Here is a 16,073-nt window from a genome sequence, read left to right on the forward strand (position 1 = left end):
TTTTTTTTACTCAGCGTAATGTTTTTGAGGGTCTTCCATTCTATCACATGTACCAGTAGTATTAGCAATGTGTTCCTTTCTTGTTAGTGACCAGTATTCCATTGTATGGACATACTCCAATTCCTTTATCCATTAATAAACATCAAGATTGCTTCCAGGTTTGGGTTCTCAGGAGTAAAAGGTCTATAAACATTCTTGTAAAGTCTTTGTGTGGACAAATGTTTTTATTTCTCATGGGTAAACACCTAGGAGTGCAATTTCTGGGGCATATGGCTAGTGTATATTTAACTTTATAAGAAACGAATGAAGGGTTTTTCCAAGTGGTTGTACTGTCTTACATTCTCGTCAAGAACAGATGAGAGTTCCAGTCACTGCATATCCTCAACAATACTTGGTACTATCAATGTCTTTAATTTTAGCTCTTCTAACAGGTGTATAGTAGTCTTCACTGTGGTTTATATTTTCAGTCTCTGATATCTAATGATGCTGAAGATCTTTTAATGGGCTTATTAGCTATTTTTAAAACTTTGAAGTGTCAGTTAAATTTTTTGCCCTTTTTAACTAGGTTCTTTTTCTCATTTTTGAGCTGTAAAAAGTCTCTGTGCTTTCTGGAAACAAAACATTCGACAGATGCATGCATTGGGAACACTTTCTTTGAGTAACATATTAACCAATGACATATTAACCAATGCCCAGGATGCAATGTGTTAACAGTCATTTCTACAATTAAGGAAATCAAGGCAAATATGGCTTCAGTAATTTTTTTCTAGCACATAGAAAATAAAAAATAGAAGTCAGGAGCCTCTAATAAATGCTTGTCAAATGCCAAGTTGCTAATAAATATTTGAGAGTAAATGCGAGAAAGCAAGGAAGTGTTTCAGTTACTGGATTATACAGCCTCCCAAAGAGCAGCATAACTGTTGAGACTGGAGTAGTGAACGCCAACTTCTACCAACTCAGGATATCTTTCTTGTTCCATGAAACTGACATCAGGCGAGAGGTTTCTTGTTTTATTTACTGGGATTAAAGCAAATGCCAAAGACTGTAAAATTTCAGCCCAATCTCTTCCAGCTTCCGAAACTATAGAATACTTTGTGGCAGAAGTCAATACCACAGACCCTGAGATTTCCATTCATTTGTAATTAAAAATGTATTGTTGTGTTATTTTGTATAACATATGATATTTCATATTATATATTTTATATTGAAAGAAACTGTCATAATCAAGAAATTTATCACAATCTTTAGTATATATACATTATATAGAAATGCATGGCATGTCCTATATCCTAATGAAATGTATTATTTTTTAATTGTTCCTTGAACGTGCCAGGCCCCGTTCTGGTACTCAGTCTCCAAAGATCGCTAAGACACAGGTTCCCAACCTTGAGAATCTTACAGCCATGTGGAAAAAATGGAAGTGTTTTTACAAAAATTTTGTAAAAATGCAAAAAGAAGGGGTGTGTGGGTGTCTCAGTTGGTTAAGCAACTGCCTTTGGCTCAGGTCATAATGCCAAGGTCCTGGGATCAAGTTCCACATCAGGCTCCTTGCTCAGCAGGGAGTCTGCTTCTCCCTCTGACCCTCTCCCATCTCATGCTCTCTCTTTCACTCTCTCTCAAACAAATAAATAAAATTTTGAAAGAAAGAAAGAGGAAGGAAGGAAGGAAGGAAGGAAGGAAGGAAGGAAGGAAGGAAAGAAATGCAAAGAGAAGGGATGCCTGGGTGGCTCAGCTGGTTGTGTCTGCCTTCAGCTCAGGTCCTGGATCTCAGGGTCCTATGATCAAGTCCTGCATCAGGCTCCTTGCTCAGCAAGGAGACCACTTCTCCCTCTGCCTACCACTCCCCCTGCTTGTGCTCCCTCTCTCTGACAAATAGATAAATAAAATCTTCTTTAAAAATGTAAAAAAAAAAATCTTTGTTTATAAGAAATGCTTTCTAAAATATTAGGGGTAAAATATTTAGGCATCATGTCCACAACTTACTCTCAAACAGTTCAGAAAAAAATTATATATACATGTATGTATATATGCATGTATCTGCATACATGTGTACCTGTCTAAACAAATGTGTATACATGTGTGACAGGCACACACACACTTTTAGAGAGAAATAAAGCAAATATGAGAGAATATTAGCATTTGAGGAATCTGGTTAAAGGTTATAGCGCATGCCTTCTCCATGAAGCAATATTGTACTCAAAGAAATAAAAATTGTTCTTGGAGGCCAAAAAATCTTACTCTTTTTCCATGTAAAGTTCAAATATACATAGAGGCCATAAACAGATATTTATTATCTGTGGTATTAAAATTTCATGGCAGAAAGCAATTAGGGGGAAAAAATACCTAAAAGGCTCTTGGGGAGTGATGAGAAAAAGATTAAGAAATGCTGGTAGAGAGGAATTCTTTATGCTCTTATTGCAACTTTTCTAGAAATCTAGAATTATTTTGGAACAAAAAGTATAAACATTGCGACGTGCCAATGTTGAGAAAGTTAGGGGAGCACAGATGAGGTGGCCCTAATTCTGCAGGGGTGGGTGAGGGCAGCTCTAGGTCAGGGGGCACGGGAAGTCCCCACCAGGAAGGTGACACTTGCCCCAAGTCTTGAAGGAGAGTCAGGAGTGTGCTGGGTAGATAAGGACATGGCCTAATCCCAACAAGCCTTGGAAGATTAAATTCTATATCATTTAGTTACATTGTTTAGCATATTTTACCATATTCTAATGAGATATACAGTGATAAGCCATGTCTTTTCTAAAGGATGACTTGTAATTAAATAGCAGTCCTTTGTGAGGCAGAAGATCTAACTCAAACTTTCTGAAGAAATGCGAGTTTGAGGGCAAACTGCCTTCTTTCTTCTACGATTCCCTGTTTATCCAAACTTTCAGCTCCTAGGGAATGGCTCTGGATTCATGATTTACAGGCTTGGGGAACCCTTTGGGATTTGGAAACCGGAAGGGCCACCTGTGAAATTTGCCTTGAGCTCCAGGGCCTTGTTGGGTAAGCCGGTCTGAGCGAGGCGGAAGGTGGCTGTCACATTCAGGAACAGCAAACTCTGCCTTTCTGTGGGCTGGAAACCCGACACTGGGCCGTGGAAATGCACGGAGTCAGAAAGCGTGCTGTGAGAAGGGGTGCGGGAAGGGGAAAACGCTGGAAAAATTGTACTTTTCTCCCCATGACAGTTGCCTTTTGTTTGGACAAATAATCTGAGGAGAGAACAAAAAAGCAGTTGTTTGCTTAATGCCAAGCCACAAAAACATGGAGCCTTCCCGGCCCCAGCTAGGAGCACATTCCTGGTCCCAAGCATTCCTGATGATTTGCCCCCTGGTGCTGCAGATCGAGGTGACACAAGAAAGCGCCCACTGTCCCTGGCGCCCCTTTTGCTGGGCGGGGGCCACCTCCCTCATTCATAACTCAATAGGACATGGGTCCGGGGAGGCCAGGGAGCTCAGGGCCAGGCCAGGCCAAACCAGAGGGTGGCTGTGATGGGGTGGGGTGGCCTGAAAGCAAGTCATTAATGCACATGGATGCCCTGCCTGCCAGCTGTCTGTGTTCTTGGCCAGAAGAATCTGCAGAAAGAGTACAAAACCTTGTGTTCAAAAGCTTTGGAGTTTGTAACATATACAGATTCATACACACATATACACATGCCCAGAAACACACAAACTGCTTGTGATACATACATTTGGTGCCAACATAAACAGGGCCTGGGCCAAAAACTGTGTTGGTTAGCAACTGGCCAATGAAGTGTTTAAAGTTAGAGGCCAACAGAAAAACCCGAACAGTGGTGTTTTTCCTAAACCTGAAGTCACCAGTTAGTATTACTTTTCCTTTGCAGAATGGTTTTCTAATATCTTCACTCAGGAAAGATCCTGTCTGCAAAAAGGCCCACGACGGGTTTGCTCTTAGGTGAGTTCATTACCATAAATCCATCCACGGCCGGTTCCAATAACAATTACAAGGCCATCAAGCCATGAAACCCAATGGCCGCTTTGAATTTGTGACCAGTGCCAGTGAGAGGTGGGGGGGTTCGTTCTGGGCTTCTAGAACAGCCAGGTCTCCAAAGCTAGTGGAAGCACTGAGGCCTCAAAGGAGGAAAGAGCAGCTTGTCAGGCCAGCCAACTGACACCTGGGAGAGCAGGCTGGGGAGGAAATGCGTGCCATTCCCCGAAGCCAGCCTGAGTCTGTCCCTGGCACCACACACAGTGAGCACGTCATCCTAAGGCCATGGCCCCATAGTAAGGAGAACCCATTCCCTACAGTCCCCCACATTCAGATGTTAAAGGCCCCTTCTACCTTCTAGTGAAACCCGTTCCCAGGGGAGTACCGATGTCTATTCTTTACCACTTAGTCGGACATCACCCTTACCAGGTCACTTGATGTGTTGCACTTGAACTCTGTGGCCTAACAGCCTTGACTTCTGCTAGAAGAACTAGTGTCCTTAGCCAGCAAATAGGAGGGGATTTGGTAGGGCTAAGGGCAGGATTTCTCAAAGCTGTCCCAACCCCCTGCCCGTTCTTTCCTCTCAGCCTCCAGAAGTCAGCTCAATTCTCCATTCCTAAGTCAAGTTCCAATGAGATGGTGTCTTGGTCCCGACTCCTTCGCCCTCACTGAAGTCAAGGCCCAGGTCTGGATTTGATCCATCTCCATTCTCCATCAAGGGTCCAGGCCTTTGCCCAGCATACAGCACATGCTCAAGCAGTTTGTTGAATAAATAAATGAATGGTTAAATGAGGGCTTGGATGGATGCATGAGTGGGGTGGATGGGTAGATGGATGATAGATGGATGATGGGTACCTAGATGAACAATGATGGGTGGATGATGGAATTCCAATACAACTCTATCTGGACCCCACCCAAGTCCCTAGGATCCCGCCTCCCCAAGAACTCTGTTGTTTCGGAGCAGCTTAGAGAAGACAGCCAATAGGTGATGGCGCTACTGGGTGTTCATGATGAATTACTGCCATAGCGACTAAGAAAAGCCAAGAGAGCAACCAAGGAGAAGGGCTGGGATGATAAAAGGCAGAGAGGGAGAAACAGGTTGAGAAGGGTGCAGGCAAACAGACCACAGGCTGCTAGAGGAGAAAGGCAGCAGCTTCGGGGACCCGAAGGAAAAACAGGGAAGAGGGACATGGAGACTAACCGTGGGGAGGGGGAGGCAGCTGAGGGGGGAATCGTGAAAAAAAGGATTTATATTATCAGGCAAACAAAACGGTATGGTCTTCTCTAATAGGACCCTAGGGAGGCGAAGGTTGAAAGCGGGAGGCTTTTCAGAGGAAGAGAGAGGAGGAGGAGAATCTCAACCAAAAAGATTTAAGGAGCAGAGAAAGAGCGAGACAAGACCAGAGACAAATGCTGGCCCTTCAAGGTAGGGAAGGGGTGCCCGGGGTGAGAGAGCCAAAGCCACAGCTGCTCTGCCAAGGGAGGAAACCTTAGGAGACCCGCCCAGCCAGAATCTTGAAGTCTCAGACTTTTTCCACCTTATGAGCTGTAAATTGATCTATTCAGTTAGAGAAACCTGGTTTTTATTGAGTAATTTCCTCTGAACGACCTCCAGTTTTGAAAATGTCCCCAACGTTCTCTGACTCCCCCCCTCCCCCGCCAGGTCCCTGCGTCAATGCCCGTAAATCATGGGGAGGCAGCCCTCCTTCCTGCTCGCCGGATCCCTTGGCTAATCCTGATATGGCACTGGGTCCTTCTGGGGCGGAGACCTCAGATCTGTTTGTTCTGTGGCCAGTTCCCAGCATGCACCTCGCTGAGCGCCCATCCGGCAGCTGCTCAGGAGCCCCCAGCCACAGAAAGGATTGCTAACTGGTCCAGAGCCATGTCCTCTGCCTGGCCTCGATATCAAGGAAATTTCTCCATTTTTCTTCCTAGCCCTCAAACGGGGCCTCTTGCAGATGCAAACAAGGGGCTCTTTATGGGAAACATTGCCCATCACTTGCTTTTACATTGCATCTTTTATGCCAACGTCCCTCAAAGCTCTTTCACAAACAAGTGTCATTGTCTCCCCCTTACAGATGGCACCAAAAGGAAAGCGCGAAAAGTTAAGTGGTTCAACGAAGGTCACTCAAAAAAGTCAGAGCAGAGGTGGGAACAGGACCCAGAGCTCCCTGCTCCCAGGCCTATCACCTGCCCACTCCCAGGCCCAGTGGGAAAGAGCCAGCATCTGTGGGCACCCTTCCCACACTCTGGCAGCATGCAAGCCCTCCCCCACCCCCACCCCATATTTGCTATTTAAAGCTCAGAACAGAAACCCCGTCTTCATTACCAGGATCACACAGATCTTCAGATGGAAGGGGCCATCTTGCAAAGTTAACTGAAGGCCTGTGGACTTGCCAAGAGCCACTAGGGTGGGAGGGAGGCCGGACGGCCCCTCAGGAGGTGGGATGCAGGCGTCAGTCTTGAAGAGCAATTGCATTACCTGTGTGGCTGAGGTTTTACAGCTTGCTCAATCTGAAAGTTAGCGAAGTAGTAATCAATGAAAAGGAAATATAATTGAGAAGATTAAAAGCTGAGGGTGGGTATGGACAGGGGAGGGAAGTGATTGCTAAAGAGGTCCATTTGTATAATTCAAAGGTCGATGCCTCTCATTAAACTCGCATCTCCAGACACTCAGGGGATGAAAGAGAATCTCTCCATGCTGACTGGCTGACACCTAAGAGTTTCCTCTGGCCACTTTCAAGGGCAACATGAGGCCAGAGGGACAGAAGAAACTGTTGGAAAGAGAATTTAGGGGAATCCATAAGCAAAAGAACATTTGGAGAATTGAAACACAAAGCCAGGTCTTCTGACCCTTTTTAAAAGACATCCAAGTTTCTTCTAGACCATGAGGGCTTATTTACATGATCTGAATGAAAGCTGAATTAATGCCCAGGGACATTCTAGACTGGTACAGCCTTACCTCCTCTGTTCTCTCTCTCTCTCTCTCTCTCTCTCTCACACACACACACACACACACACACACTCTTATCCTTACATGGCATGCATGTATTTCTATAACTTCGGGTCAGTAATGCTCTCTGGCTGTCACTATAGGTTTACTTACAGAACTACCAACTGTATCTGTCTCTGAGACAAGTGACAAGCTTGTCCCCAAACTCCTCCCTGGAAAGGAAGTTACACTGGAGTGTGTGTGTGTGTGTGTGTGTGTGTGTGTGTGTGTGTGTGTCTCCAGTTCCAAACTGAGATTTTGGTTCTCTGGGGTCCAGAAGGCCAGGTTATGCCTTCCCTCTAGGACACAGGCACCCAAGCAGATAATACTCTGGTTTGCCTTCTTGCCCTTGCTCTCTGTTGTGGGTGCTAATGAGACGTCCAACGTACGCTGGTCTCTCTTGTCCCTCCAGCTGCTGTCCTGGCTGCTTCCACCAGGAGCCTATATAAGGGTGTTTGGGAGACCATAGGCTACAGATGGAGCTGCCAGATTTAGCAAATGTATTTGTTTACTATTGCTACCTAACACATTACCACAAACTTGGCAGCTCAAAACAACACCAATTTTACTCTCACAGTTTCCAGGGCTGGGAGTCTTACACGGTATGGGTGGGTTCTCTGCTCAGGGTCTCACTTAGTCAAAATCAGGGTGGCCAGGCTGCTATCTCTCCTGAGGCTTGGGGTCCTCCTCCAAGTTCTGAATTGGCAGAATTCAGTTCATTGTTGCCTAGGACTGAGGTCTCTGTTCTCTTGCTCACTGTTAACTAGCGGAAGTTCTCGGCTCCTGGAGGCCAACCACTGATTCGTGCCACATGATCTCTGCACACAGTTTTCTCCTTCAAGGCCAACAGAATTCTTGACTGCTTTGGGTCTTGGACTTCTTTTTCTTTTTTCTTTTTCTCTTAAAGGAGGGCTTTGAACTCACGACCTTGAGATCAAGATCTGGGCTGAGATCAAGACCTGGACACTTAACCTGAGCCAACCAGGTGCCCCACGAATATTGCACTTTTATGTTCCTGGCCTTTAGATCACAATTTAAAGAGCTCATGTGGTTAAGTATAGCCCACCCAGATAGCCTTCATTTTGATTAACTCCAAGTCAACTGATTAGCAACCTTAATTACAGTTGCATTTTTGCCATGTCCTATAACTTAATCTCAGGAGCAACGTCCCACATGGCCTCTGGTTTTCCCCCACGCTCTAGCGGAGGAGATTATACAAAAATAAGGGTCATTAGAGCACATTTAAGAATTCTGCCTAACACAACAGCTAAAAATACAGGCCACCCAGCTAAATTTGAATTTTACGTAAACAACAAATACTTTTTGTAGGATAGTTATGTATCCTACAACATCTGGGACATATATACTTACACAACACTGGTTGTGTATCTAAAATTCAAATTTAATTGGGCGTCCTCTATTTTTTCTGGCAACCCTAGGTGTAGAGCCTCAGGGCCAAGACTGGCCCTCAGTAAAAGAAGGCATTTTCTTTTGTGAAGCAAGCAGCAGTAGAACTTTCTTCAGCTGGGGGGCCCTTTGGTGATAAGAACAGGCCTCTGTGGCCTTATTTCTACATCACTTTCCCCACTTCCCTCCCCCAGCCCCCTCAGCCCACAGCTGTCAACACCCTTCCCACTCACAGAGAGCAACTGCTGTTCCCAGGCCATGTGCATAAGTGGGCCCCCAAGGTCAGCCACGGAGTCTCCCTCGCCCAGAATCACAGCCTGCTGGTGGGTGGGGTGGGGATTCAGGAGCGGAGCATGGGGCGTGGGGGGAGGCAGAACCCAAAACAGGCTATGGGCCCTCTGCCCTGTGTGGAAGATTCTGGCCCCAGAAGAAGCTCTTGCCCTCGAGGCGGGCCATGCGGGCTCTTGGGGCCGTGGAAAGCTTCCCTCACCGGCAGAGTTTTCCTTGTGAGCCACGCTTGGCTCTCCTCGAGGCTGCTCCGAATCCTTGCCAGCAACACTTCAAACTCTGGCCAGCCCAGTGTTACATTTTAACAGGCCAGGCCCTATTAGCCTGATCCTAGGATGGGTTATTCTTTCCAGTTTTCACTAACTAAAATCCCCTTTTATTTGGACACTCAAGTGGCCTCTAGGAACGAGGCTTTCATGTGTTGCCAAAAATGTTCGGATGCGGCAGCATTTGTGTGTGTGGCCAATTACATCGGTACCTCTGGGGTTGATCCCACAGGCCTTTCACAGGCAAAATTCCTGTGAACTTCCAGCAGACCCCCCACCCTTTCTCCGGAGCTCTATCTGCACGACGAGGCCCTGGGCGGCTGGAGATGGGCTTTTGCATGGAGTTTGGAGCCTCATGAAATCAATCTGAGTGGGGAGAGTGATTTATAGGAGCACTAGTCAATGCATTATTAGAATTAATATCATTATTCTGCTGCTTCCCTTTTTAGGTTTTTCCTCTCATAAATCAATTTAGTTCGATAAGATTGGGCTGAGTTTTGGCTGCCTACAGATGAGCGTGTTCTGCGTCGTGGAGCAAAGGACCGTTTGGCGAGGTCAGACAATGCCTCCACTGTTTTCTGATTTATTGAAAGCTCAGGTCTTGCTAGTATTACACACACTCGCTGATGTTTTGCAAACCAGGGATTAGTAAGATTTCTGTTCTTTTTTTTTATTTTCTGACCTGAAAGTCATCTCCATATAGCGCTTGTTTCTCAGAGTCTCGAGTTTGTCACAAGCTGCCTTTTCCACAGCCAAGTAACAGCCACCAAAGGGGTGGGTAGGGTGTTTTTATAATCATTCTTTCTTTCCATCTTCATATTTGGCCAACACATACACTAACTTGTCCCGTGTCTGTTGTGAACTTCCCAACTGCCTACAGAGGAGGATCTAGTCCAGTCTCTTCCTTCATCATCATCCTGTTCAAACATCCCGGCCGCGCGATCTGTCTGGTCGATGCTATCCCTTTGCCAACCAGCGCAGCTGTAGCCTCCCATGGGAAGCCCACCAACACGGGCATTGGGGGGCATATTCATGAGGGCTCTGATACCCTCTTTAAATGGCTTCATGCACCTCATGCAAACGTCCACTGCCTGCTTTTCAGAAGTTTGATGCAGAAGTCACCCAGGAGGGGCGCCTGGGTGGCTCAGTGGGTTAAAGCCTCTGCCTTTGGCTCAGGTCATGATCCCAGGGTCCTGGGATCGAGCCCCGCATCGGGCTCTCTGCTCCATGGGGAGCCTGCTTCCCCTTCTCTCTCTGCCTGCCTCTCTGCCTGCTTGTGATCTCTGTCAAATAAATAAATAAAATGTTAAAAAAAAAAAAAAAAGAAGTCACCCGGGAAGCTGAAGGTATTTTTCTTACAGAAGGGACAACATCAGAAATGCGTAGACATCAGCCCACAGGATGAACTCAGAATTGCTGATTTCTCCTCAGTCCACTCAGGCTCACTTCCTCTCTTCCACCTGCTCCAACTCCTTGCCTCTGCACCCCACCTGCGCACCCGCCGTCCAGAGTTCCATGCCGTGGCTTTTTTGGCCCCCTTTCCTCTTTGTGCTGAGCATGAAACTTAGGAGGATAAACTCAGGAGAACAGGGTGAATTCCCACCAGCACGCGCGGCTGCTCCGACCAGGAATTCGGATGGTGACCCTTCTGAACGGTGGCCGCAAGCCTGGTGGTGCCTTGCTTTATTCAATCTAGCAGAAACTGATGTTAAGTCTTAAAGTGATGGGGCTTTCAAAGCCAGGACCTTACAAAACATAACAGTCACTCACTAAATAGCTGTGGAGTCAACTGGATTGGTTACCAATTTGTTTTCTGTTTTAAGAGACATTATTAAAATAAAATTTCAAACCACCCCCCCCTTCCAAGAAAACGTTCCCGAGTAAGGAATTATCACCGTATCATTAGTGACAGGTCCCATGTCAGAGCTACAGAAGGGGCCTTCCATTCTCCAGGCAAGGTTTGGAGCTGGAAATCCTCCGAGCAGCCTTAATTTTACTAGAAACATAACATGCCTACACACGAACACGGCATGTTGTATCATTATTGCTCCCCCAATCCCAATTCACACACCTCCCCTGGCTAACACATGCAAGTCGATTTCTTCCGGGGTCGGGGGACGTTACAAAGGAAAATGAGTCAAGAAATTGCTTTTGGAAACTGAGAGAGATCCTTAAAATGTTGGGTCTGGACCACACACCATTGAGACAGCAGTCAAAAGCAACAAAATCTGTACTAGCGGTGTTATAAGTAGGGCCACTCTTCCTGACTTGTAATTCCAACTGTTGAGGTAACAGGCTTCATTTCTTCTATGTCATTAACACGGTATCCTGGGAAGCTGACACATTATTAGCCCCATTTTACCTATGCCCAAATTGAGGGTCCAGGAAATTCAGAGGCTTGCCCCAACACTCGAAGGAATGGACCAAAGCCAGATTTCTCATTCTCCTTTTGGGAAACGCCATTCAGCATGAACACGTTTTGTTGTCTAAATAGCAACTCGTACTTGCACATCCTTCTGAGCAGGCTTTGGAGTCACTGATGACAATGATGATAATAACAATGATGAGGAGGAGGACAATGGGGACCATTTATTTTGACACACTACATTTCAAGTACCAGATTATGATTGGATGTAATTTAATCTCCAAAATGTCCCTGGAAGTTAGGGTGATAAGATTAACTCTGTTTTATTAATTAGGGAAAAGGGCTCAGAGATGTTGATTACCTAGTCAAAAGTCACACATCTAAAAAAGAAAAAAAAAATAGCCAACCTCTGATTTGGACTGTGTCCTGCCTGTCTTTAGTAACTGTTAGATTTCCCTGTACAGCATATTTGGTTAGAAAGCCGAGGCTAGATGTTTCCATGTCTTTCTCTCTTTACAGCTCAGACTTTCTTTCTCCTTATTTCTTGCACTGGGCATTTCCACCTGCTAGCCCCATGTAATATTTCTTGGTGTGAAACTGACTAGTTCCAACACAGAGCTGACCATCTAGAACACAATGCACAAGCTGCAAAGGAGGGGGAAATGTAAGCTTCTCTCTCTCTTTCTGTCTCTGTCTCTCCCTCTCTTTCTCTCTTAATAACTCCATTTGAGGCTCAGTACTGTCCTTCCTCTGGCTTCCTGCTGGTAGCACAGATGAGGGCCTCCAAGAGAGACCCATTTATTACTTCAATGAGCCTCCTTGTAAATGATGCAGCTTTTATACAACACAGTCTTACCAAAGTTGGCTGTGAAAAAAAAACCCCAGCAGAACATAGAAATGTATAGTCACGCCTCAACTGCGGGAAATGTTCATGGATCATTCTAGATAAGGATTCATTCTTTTTTGAAACAGTGTGGTTGCTCAGTAAAATCAGAAAAGTTGTGTTCTCCTCTCACATCTGAAACACACTAGCTGTGTAGCTTCAGGCAATTTACTTAATTCTACTGAACATACTTCCTCGTATATAAAATGGAGATAACGCCAGTCTACTTTCTGCTCCTACGAGGATTAAAATATACCCATTTTGGCAAGGAGTAGGTCCTCAACAAATATTGCTTTCTTTGGGGGAAATATGGACTATAACTTGACTTTATCTCCAAAATGACAGGTTATATAAACTGTGACCATTAACTTTTAGATTGTGTCTCAATACAGGGAAAGACTCAGAGCTTACTGGTTAAGTAAGACTCTTGCAATAAGTTTACCCTTGCACTAAGCACTCCAGCCCAGCTGAGGGAACCAGCTTGGGTGGTTTACCACCTTTAGGCCCTAAGTGGTAAGGAAAGGGAACACAGAACTTAGCTTCTATGGCCTTGAAGGAGAGTGTCACGGAGAGAGACCCACTAGGGAGGGGCAAAAACCTCAGCTGAAAGAACCGGGGGATAAATACCTCAAACCTTCTCTCTTCCCTCTCTTCCATATCCTGCGAGAGTCTCCTATTAGACAAATCTAACAAGGGACCAAAAAAACAAGGCTTCCAGGGCACAGAGCAGGGTGAAGACGGGTGAGGGGTCTAGAGGGGCACAGACACCAGAGAGCTCGCCTTGTCTGGCCCACGAGCCCAACGGCCAAGCATCTTTAACTTCTTGTAGCAGCATTTAATTCTCTTCTGGGTCTGGACTCCCCACCATTCTAGAAGTCCTCCAAGTCCCGAGTATGGCGAGTGTGGGATAACTGGGGTGTGAGTGTCATTTTATGCAGACTTACAGGCTAAATTGTGTTTTCAATCCTCACTCCATTTTCCTTCCTTTCTTTAATTTACTATGGCCTGCTCTCTATTTTATGGAGCTATTTTAAGCATACACAGGAGATCTTCTTGCCATACACAGGGAACAATCAATGTTCTCACTTAATAATTCATTCTTTCATTAAATGCCCTGAGTAATTAAATAAAACATTAATAAATTCCACGCTGATATTTGCTAAAGTTTTGTTTCTAGAGAGTTTTACCTGTTGGAGGATATGCTGGGACCGTGATTCACTATGACGAAAAATGAAACAAGGAAAACTTTACAGCACAGAGTCACAAAGTCCTTATTTCATCCTAAGAGTTACCAAATGCCTTCTAAGATATTTTTGGGGAAAAACAAAAAAAAAAAGATATTTTGCTTCCAGTACTGAGATAGCCCTAAGAAGTTTTAAAGGACCTGAGGTCCAGTCAGTGTCTCACACTGGGTCATGGCAGGCAGAATTCGACATGGGGCTTTCCCTGGCACCAAAGCCCTGCTCTTTCTGCTATTCTCTGTCCCTTTCATCTTTCTCACACTTCTATGGGGAAGTAGGTGACATGGGAAAAATATCCCAGTAACTCAGAGTTCTCCATATCTCACTGCATGCCTGCATGTGTGTGTGTGTGTGTGTGTGTGTGTGTGTGTGTGTGTGTATGCGTGCATGCGCACAAGAGAGCAAGAACCAAGTGTGGATTTCAGAGGCTTCGGAAACCACCTCCAAGGAATGTTCTGAATGGATGGGAATGAGGAAGAGGAGAAAACTGGCAGAAAATAAGATCTGCTCTCACCTCATTCCCTTGCGCATGCTTCCCCAGAAGAAGTTCAGGTAGCATTTTCCCATTAGCCCAAATGTTTCACTACATTCTCCAAAGAAGCCCACCCTCACTAAAGATGGCTGTGTCCTGGCCTTGCTATGAATCATTAGGAGGCACAAATGCTCTTGAAAGGACTTTCACATTAGTACTGGGGTCACACTCCTTTCTAATAAATTGTTCCCCTGATGACCTCCCTGTTAGCACTTTCTGATTGTTTCACATCATCCTATAATATACTTCTTCGCTTTAACATTCATTTTCCAGAAGGTGTGGATTGATGCTAAATCTCCTGAAAGTCCTCCGAATGTTAGGATAGTCTCATTGCTGAGAGAGAAAGCTCATTCCTGTACACATTCCCACTGATCCCAGACCCACACCCCAGAGTTCTCCTCTTCCCTTTGGAATAATGGTCCTATCTATTGGTCCCTCTGGGGTCTCAGGAACCCCTGACTCATGCCCCTCCCTCAGACCCACAGCAAATCAGCCACCAGGTCTTCTTGGCCATGTGCTGTGAATGTGTTCCTCCTTTCTCCAATGATCACCATCATTTAAGCCCTAATCCTCTCTCCTCTGACACACACTCCGTGAAGGTTTCTAGAATGACCGAACAAATGACCATTTTCAGAAAGCTTCTCTTCGAAATATTTAGACTTGATCATTACCCTTGCTTAGGGTTCTTCCTAAAGTCTGCCAGTTGTCTATGAGAATATTCCAAATACTTTAACCCAATACGACAGGAGCCCTAGCTTCCTCTCCAGGTGCTCCCTCCAGCCAGCTGTGCATACTTTATTCATTCATGCCTCCCTGCCTTTGCCTGCAGTGTGCTTTCTCCCAGCAACACTCATCACTCTGCATCACATGCCGCCTCCCGCGTTAGCGTTTATCCTGCTCTTCACCACGACATGAGGAAGGCTGGCTCAGTCAGCTGCGGCTAGGGGAACAAAATCAACTTACGATACACGTGGCCAGTAGGGAGCACTCATGTGTGGGGGGTAGGCATAAAAGGGTGACCCATTCTTCACCAGGCCCAAGTTATCTGTGATATTTCCTATGTTGCTGTAGGACCATGGAGAGGACAGGCCTATGTGCATGAGCTCGTGTGCCACTCGGGACCCAGGCATACCAGGGACCTGTCTGCCAAGTAGGAGAGGCTGAGGTGAGGACTCACTTTTCATATTGGTTAGCTAACATGCTTTCCTTGTCATCCACAATCTACAGAGACATGATCCTTTGCTCATTCTTTCTGACTTTTGGTAATGCAACCTTAAATCATTATGCATGTGCCCAAAGGAAGGGACGGGGGGGACAGGGGGAACTGGTGGGCAACATCAGACAGGAGGCACCAAGAAATCGATGCCTTCTTATAAAATTGCTATCCTGTCTTCCTCCTTTCTTTACTGGAACCACCCACTGGAAAGGATGAGATACCAGAGTAGACTGGAATAGTTCCACTGTTGTTTACCTGCAGAATGTTTTCCTCAAATGGGATTTTGGCAGCACTCTATGAATAAGTCAGATAGAAACGCAGCTGGTGAGTGCAGAGTCCCAGAGCCTCTCCTGGCCTGTCCAAATCTCCCACCACGGTGGCCTGGGAAGCTCCCTGGGATGGAGCGCATCAGATAGGTTTGCCCACCAGAGAGGACTGACTGTCAACCAGGTCAGAAGGCCCAGTCAGGGAGGGTGCAGAGCGTCCCATTACAAGCTCTGGTTGAGTTTGCTGTATTAACTTTTCATCGAAGAGTCCTAACAAAACTGTTTTTCTTTTACCTTTGCAGGTCCCTTCCTTGAGACGAGGATATGGCTGCATCATTTGTGGCCTGCGTGTGTTGTGTCTGGTTCCCGTGATTTGTTTTCTGGCTTTGAAAACGAAACCGTTCATGGCTCAGAGATGGAAAGCAGACCACGGTTTGTCAGCAAGGCCATTCGTCATGTCCCCCAGAGGGGGCTGTGAACTCCCGCAGCCTTGTGCTCTGCCAGCACGCAGACCACCCAGGTGGCGGAGCTCAGAAGGCCACCAGGCAGCACTGGGCATGAGGCTCTGCTCCCAGCTGCCCTGAGGCCTCGGCCAGCTCCCAGCTGCCCCCGGGGGACACAGGTCTGAAATAAGCCAGTGTGATGATCCCTGGAGACTACTTTCCCCTTGGCAGTCCA

Source organism: Lontra canadensis, unplaced genomic scaffold (assembly GCF_010015895.1).
Source record: "Lontra canadensis isolate GAN:19392208 unplaced genomic scaffold, GSC_riverotter_1.0 scaffold70, whole genome shotgun sequence".
In the NCBI taxonomy this organism is placed as follows: Eukaryota; Metazoa; Chordata; class Mammalia; order Carnivora; family Mustelidae; genus Lontra; species Lontra canadensis.